The sequence below is a fragment of the Tachyglossus aculeatus genome, unplaced genomic scaffold (assembly GCF_015852505.1).
Source record: "Tachyglossus aculeatus isolate mTacAcu1 unplaced genomic scaffold, mTacAcu1.pri scaffold_129_arrow_ctg1, whole genome shotgun sequence".
In the NCBI taxonomy this organism is placed as follows: domain Eukaryota; kingdom Metazoa; phylum Chordata; class Mammalia; order Monotremata; family Tachyglossidae; genus Tachyglossus; species Tachyglossus aculeatus.
In genome coordinates, this window is record NW_024044857.1 from 1,002,095 (window position 1) to 1,009,335 (window position 7,241).

General features: G+C 47.5%; 1 pseudogene; it reads left to right on the forward strand.

Annotated features, from left to right (window-relative positions):
• Positions 1-705: 705 nt before the first annotated feature.
• Positions 706-1,591, forward strand: LOC119922860 (annotated as a pseudogene).
• Positions 1,592-7,241: the final 5,650 nt, after the last annotated feature.

The window sequence follows — 7,241 nt, forward strand, 5'->3', positions numbered from 1 at the left end:
CCGGGTTCTTTCCATTGAGCCACGCTGCTTTTCTGGTCATAAAGGGAGGGTAGTGTTGGGTCATGAAGGCTAGGTGGGGCATGATGAGTTGAGAAAATTGGATGAGGTCAAAATATCAGAGGTCTCTGTGGGGGAATAACACAGATTTATGGGGAAGAGGAGTGTGGGAGAGGAGGCAAGTGAAGAGGTTGTGGTCACATAGAGGGATTTGAGAGTAGGTGAGGGCAGAGATTGTGCAGCGGTTAGTGATGATGAAATCGAGTGTCTGTGCAGGTTGGTGAGTGGGGGAGGTGGGGTGGAGCAGGAAGTCAGCGGAGTTCAGGAGTAATAGAAGGTGGTCAGCAGAAGGGTCATCAGGAACATCTGTTTCATATGATATACTCATCTCCTAATTGTAATAAATAATAATTGTGGTATTTGTTAAGTTTTTATAATGGGTCAAAGACTATATTAAGCCTTTGGATAAATACAAGATAATTAGGTCAGACAGTCTCCAACCCACATGGGGTTCACAGACTTAGGGTGAGGGAGAAGAACTATCAGATCCCCATTTTGAAGATGAGGAAATTGAGGCCCAGAGACTTCAAGCAACGGGCGGCTACAGGAATAGAACCCAGGTCCTCCGACTCCCAAGTCTGTGCTCTTTCCTACTGATATCTGGATTCTCCTCCCTCCTCCAGGAAAAGACAACATCACCTTAAAAGCATGGGTAATACCGTGGTGACAGAATTCCTCCTTCTGGGATTCTCAGAGGTCTGGGAACTGCAGCTGTTCCACGCTGCTCTGTTCCTCCTACTCTACCTGGCGGCCCTGACGGGGAATCTCCTCATTGTTGCTGTCACCGCCCTTGACCGGAGCCTCCACACCCCCATGTGCTTCATCTCCACCATTGTCCCCAAGTCCATCCTCAACTCCCTGACCAACAACAGGTCCATCTCTTTCCCGGACTGCATCTTCCAGCTGTTTTTCTTTGGATTTGCTGGCAGTTCTGAAATGGCCTTCCTCACGGCAATGTCCCACGACTGCTACGTGGCCATTTGCTGCCCACTGAGCTATGACATTATTATGCATCCAAAGGCTTGTGGGAAGATGGCCGTTGCCTCCTGGCTCAGAGGGGCTCTCAATGGACTCCTGCACACATCTGCACCTTCTCCAAGCCCTTCTGTGGGTCCAAAGTGATTAATCAATTCTTGTGTGACATCCCTCTGCTCCTGAGACTCTCCTGCCCCAGGGGTTTCCACAGTGAGCTGAAAGTCATTGCTTTTAACATGCTTATAGGGTAGGGGTGCTTTGCCTCCATAACTCTATCTTATATGCACATCTCGGCTGTGCTGAGGATGCGTTTCGCAGCAGCTGGGCCAAAGCCTTCTCCACCTGCCTGCCCCACCTCGCCGTCGTGACTTTATTTGTCTCCCCAGCCCTATTAGAATATTCCACCTCCATCGCCAAGACCCCATCCATTCTGGACCTGGTAGCATCCCTTTTCTACACCACAGTGCCTTCCACCCTGAACCCCCTCATCTACAGCCTGAGGAGCCAGGACGTGAAGGCAGCAGTGAGTAAACTTGTCTGCAGATCGAAAATGATCTGAGACAGTCTCCTCCTCAGCTTTGCCATACCACGTCCCCCTTTTTCTAAGCCCTTGTGGATGGTCTTCAATGGAGTTGGCTGTGTGAATGACTCGATCATTGTGAATTGTCCTTGGTCAATCCTTGTGATCATATGCATGACAAGATAGATAGTGGGGATTCCTTGAAGACCCCAAAATTGGACAGGAATACACAGAAAAGACCCTCTTGCCTGTAAGATTCTTGAGGCTCTTACATACAATACATGCAACTTACATACAACTCTGTTGTATTGTATTTTCCCAAATGCTTAGTACAGTGGTCTGCAAACACTCAATAAATATCATTGAATGATTGACTGATTGAAAATGTTTGAGGAGGTGTGTGGCCTAGTGGAAAGAGCATGGGCCTGGGACTGAGAAAATCTGGGTTTTAATCCTGGCTCTGCCACTTGTCTACTGTGTGTGACCTTGTGCAAGTCACTTTACTTCTCTGTGCCTCAGTTGCCTCATCTGTAAAATGTGGATTAAGGCTTTGAGCTCCATATGGGACAGGGACTGTGTCCAATCCAATTAGTTTGCATCTACCCCAGGGCTTATTACAGTGCCTGGAATATGGTAAATGATTAACAATAGCCATAATTATCATTAGTAGTAGTAGTAGTAGTCACAGTTAACAAATACCATTAAAAAAGAATTGATTGAAAATCCTGATTGATTCTATCAATCATATTTGTTGAGTGTTCATTGTGTGCAGAGTACTGTGCTAAACTCGTTGTGGGCAGGGAATATGCCTGCGTATTATTATATTGTAATGATGATGATGATATTTGTTAAGCACTTACTATGTGCCAGGCAGTGTTCCAAGTTCTGGGGTAGGTACAAGGTCATCAGGTTGTTTCACATGGGGCTCATAGTCTTAATCCCCATTTTACAGATGAGGTAACTGAGACACAGAGAAGTTAAGTGACTTGCCCAAAGTCACACAACTGATAAGCAGCAGAGCTGGGATTAGAACCCATGACCTTTGACTCTGAAACCCGTGCTCTTTCCATTAAGCCATGCTGAGTTGCAGTCATAGTTAACAAATACCATTGACAAAGGAAATTGATTGAAAACACTGATTGATAGTATCAATCAATCATATTTATTGAGTGCTTACTGTGTGCAGAGCACTGTACTAAGCTCGTTGTGGGCAGGGAGTATGTCTGCTTACTGTTGTAAAGATGATGATGATAGTATTTGTTAAGTGCTTAGTATGTGCCAGGCAGTGTTCTAAGTGCTGCGGTAGATACAAGTTCATATTGTACTCTCCCAAGCACTTAGTGCAGTGGTCTGCACACAGTAGGCACTCAATAAATACAATTGAATGAAATGAATGAAAGTACAATATAACTGAGTTGGTAGACACAATGAGTTTACAGCTTAATATCTGGGGAAGACTCTCGAGGCTGGTCCTGTATCCTGGGAGGGGTCCCACCTGAGAGTCAGGAGGAAGCTAGTGACTCAAGTCTATTCTTGAAGACCCTGGTTTAGAGCCTCTCCCTTCAAGATTCTGGTTTGAGAAGTGGTCCCGGACCATGGAGATCCAGGGTGGGAAAGATCTGATCTGTGGTCCCTAAGGAATTAACAAGGGCAGCCAAGTGCCCAGAACCCAACTCCTCCCAGCCCATAGGAAAAACAGCTGACACATTTTGGATGCCCACTTGCCCCTCCATTTCCTCTACTTCCTGCTGCTTAGATGCACATTTGCTCCTCCATTTCCTCTACTTCCTGCTGTTGGATGCCCATTTGCCCCTCCGTTTTCTCTGCTTGCTACTTCTGGGATGTTCACTTGCCCCTCTATTTCCAGAGCTTGCTGCTGTTTGGATGCCTATTTGCCACTCCATATCTGCTGGATATGGAGGATATGGATATGGAGAATCTCACCTCCTCCAGGACTGAGCCCTGTTTTTCCTCTCCTCCTTCCCATCGCCCCCCTTCCCTACCTCCTTCCCCTCCCCACAGCACTTGTATATATTTGTACAGATTTATTACTCTATTTTCCTTGTACATATTTACTACGCTATTCATTCTATTAATGCTGTGCATATGGCTGTAATTCTATTTATTCTGACAGTTTGACACCTGTCTACATGTTTTGTCTTGTTGTCTGTCTCCCCGTTCTAGACTGTGAGCCCGTTGTTGGGTAGGGACCGTCTCTATATCTTGCCGGCTTGTACTTTCCAAGTGCCTAGTACACACAGTAAGTGCTCAATAAATATGATTGAATGAATGAATGAACTAGTGGACTACTGTAGACTGTTAGCTTGACTCTAGACTGTAAGCTCATTATGGGCAGAGAACATGACTGATAATTATTATTAATAATGTTAATAATAATAATGATAATAATTATTGTGATTTTTTTAAGTGCTTAGTATGTGCTAGGCACTGTGCTAATATCTGGGGTGGATACAAGCAAATTGGGTTGGACACAGTTCCTGTCCCACATGGGGCTCACCATCTTAATCCTCCTTTTACACATGAGGTAACTGAGGCACGGAGAAGTGAAATGGCTTAGCCAAGGTCACATAGAAAGGAAGTGGTGAAGCCAGGATTAGAACCCAAGACTGTTACATTCTGTTGTACTCTCCCAAGCATTGAGTACAGTGCTCTGCAAATAGTAAGCACTCAGTAGATACCATTGATTGATAGTTTGGAAAGAGCACAGGCCTGGGAGTCAGAGGACAATGGTTCTAATCCTAGCTCTGCACTTGTCTGCTGGGTGACCTTGGGCAAGTCACTTAACTCTCCTGTGCCTCTGTTTCTTCATCTGCCAAAAGGGGATTCAATACCCATTCTCTCTCCTACTTAGACTGTGAGCCCCACGTGGGACAGGGACTGTGTTTGACCTGATTAACTTGTATCTATCCTACACTTAGAACAATGCTTGACACGTAGTAAGTGCTTAACAAATACCAGAAAATAAATGATGAAACATTTCTGGGAAAGTAGTAATAACAATAATAATAATAAATATAGTTCTTGTTAAGCTTTTACTAGGTGCCACACCCTGTTCTAACTGCCGGAGTAGATACAGATTAATCAGGTTGGAACAGTTCCTGTCCCACAGGGGGCTCACACTATTGTCCCCATTTTACGGGTGAGGTACGTGAGGCACAAAGAAGTGAAGTGAGATGCCCAAGGTCACACAGCAGACAAGTGGCAGAGACAAGATTAGAACCAAGATCCTTCTGACTCCCAGACCTGAGCTCTAAACGAATTAGTCTCTACTTTGGTGGTCCAATAAGGCCCACAGACTCTGGAATTCCAGTTCACCTCGCCCACTCACCAACTTGGTCACACCCTCGACCTCATCATCTTCTACTGCTGCACTATCTCCACCTTCACCAACTCTGAAATCCCTCTCTCTGATCATAACCTTTTCACCTGCCTCCTCACTAACACTCCTCTCCCCTGGAAATCTATATTACTACCTCACAGAGACCTCCACTCTCTCGACCCCATCCATCTTTCTCAGTGCAAAACACCCCACATCGCCTCCCTTTCTTCTCTATCCAATCTTGATGACCAGATTACTGCTCTCAACTCTACCCTCTCAACTAAATTCAACTCGCTCGTTCCCCTTTCCCTTCACCGCTCTCTTACCACTAACCCACGGCCTTGGATCACTGCCACTGTCTGCCTCCCTAGCTCTTATGCTCGAGCTGATGAACGCTGCTGTCGAAAGTCAAAACACCAAGCCAACCTTGCTCACTTCAGGTTTATTCTTTCCTGCCTTAACTCTGTCCTCTCCTCTGCCAGGCAAAACTATTTCTCCTCCCTTATTGACACCCATGCCCATCATCCCTGTCAGCAATTCCATACATTTAACTCCCTTCTCAGGCCCCATGTTCCTCCCCCTCCTCCATCCCTCACCCCCAAAGATCTGGCCTCCTACTTCATTAGTAAAATTAACTCCATCAGGTCTGAGCTCCCCAAAGTCACTCCTCCCCCTTATCCAACCCCCCGACTCTCAACCCCCTCCTCTACTCTCCCATCCGTTCCAGCAGTATCTTCAGATGAGATCTCCTCCCTCCTCTCAAGTGCTACTCAATCCACCTGTGCTTCGGACCCCATTCCCTCTCATTTTATGAAATCTCTTGCCCCTACTCTCCTCCACTCCTTAACTCCCATTTTCAACCGCTCACTCTCCACTGGTTTCTTCCCCTCTGCCTTCAGTCATGCCCACGTCTCCCCCATCCTAAAAAAAACCTTCTCTTGACCCCACCTCCTCTTCTAGTTATCGCCCTATCTCCCTCCTACCATTCCTTTCCAAACTCCTAGAACGAGTCGTCTACACCCACTGCCTCGAATTCCTCAATGCCAACTCTCTCCTTGACCACCTCTAATCTGGCTTCCGCCCCCTACACTCCACAGAAACTGCCCTCTCAAAGGTCACCAATGACCTCCTTCTTCCCAAATCCAACGGCTCCTACTCTATCCTAATCCTCCTCGACCTCTCAGCTGCCTTCGACACTGTGGACCACCCCTTTCTCCTCAACACGCTATCCAACCTTGGCTTCACAGACTCCATCCTCTCCTGGTTCTCCTCTTATCTCAGTCTCATTCTCAGTCTCCCTTGCGGGCTCCTCCTCCCCCTCCCATCCCCTTACTGTAGGGGTACCTCAAGGGTCAGTTCTTGGTTCCCTTCTGTTCTCTATCTACATTCACTCCCCTGGTGAACTCATTCGCTCCCACGGCTTCAACTATCATCTCTACGCTGATGACACCCAAATCTACATCTCTGCCCCTGCTCTCTCTCCCTCCCTTCAGGCTCATATCTCCTCCTGCCTTCAGGACATCTCCATCTGGATGTCTGCCCGCCATCTAAAACTCAATATGTCCAAGACTGAACTCCTTATCTTCCCTCCCAAACCCTGTCTGCTCCCTGACTTTTCTGTCACTGTAGACAGCACTACCGTCTCACAAGCCCGCAACCTTGGTGTCATCCTCGACTCCGCTCTCTCGTTCACATCTCGTTCTCGTTCTCACATCCAATCCATCACCGAAACCTGCCGGTCTCACCTACGCCACATTGCCAAATCCACCCTTTCCTCTCCATCCAAACCGCTGCCTTGCTGGTTCAATCTCTCATCTTGTCCCGACTGGATTACTGCATCAGTCTCCTCTTTGATCTCTCCCCACTTCAGTCAACACTTCACGCTGCTGCCCGGATCATCTTTGTGCAGAAACGCTCTGGGCATGTTACTCCCCTTCTCAAAAATCTTCAGTGGCTGCCTGTCAACCTACAAATCAAGCAAAAACTTCTCACTCTCGGCTTCAATGCTCTCCATCACCACGCCCCTTCCTACCAAACCTCCCTTCTCTCCTCTACAGCCCAGCCCGCACCCTCCGCTCCTCTGCCACTAACCTCCTCACTGTACCTCGTTCTCGCCTGTCCCACCATAGACCCCCCGGGCCACGTCCTCCCCCTGGCCTGGAATGCCCTCCCTCCACACATCTGCCAAGCTAGCTCTCTTCCACCCTTCAAAGCCCTACTGAGAGCTCACTTCCTCCAAAAGGCCTTTCCAGACTGAGCCCACTTTTTCCTCTCCTCCTCCCCATCCCCCCACCCTACCTCCTTCCTCTCCCCACAGCACCTGTATATGTGTTTGTATAGATTTATTAC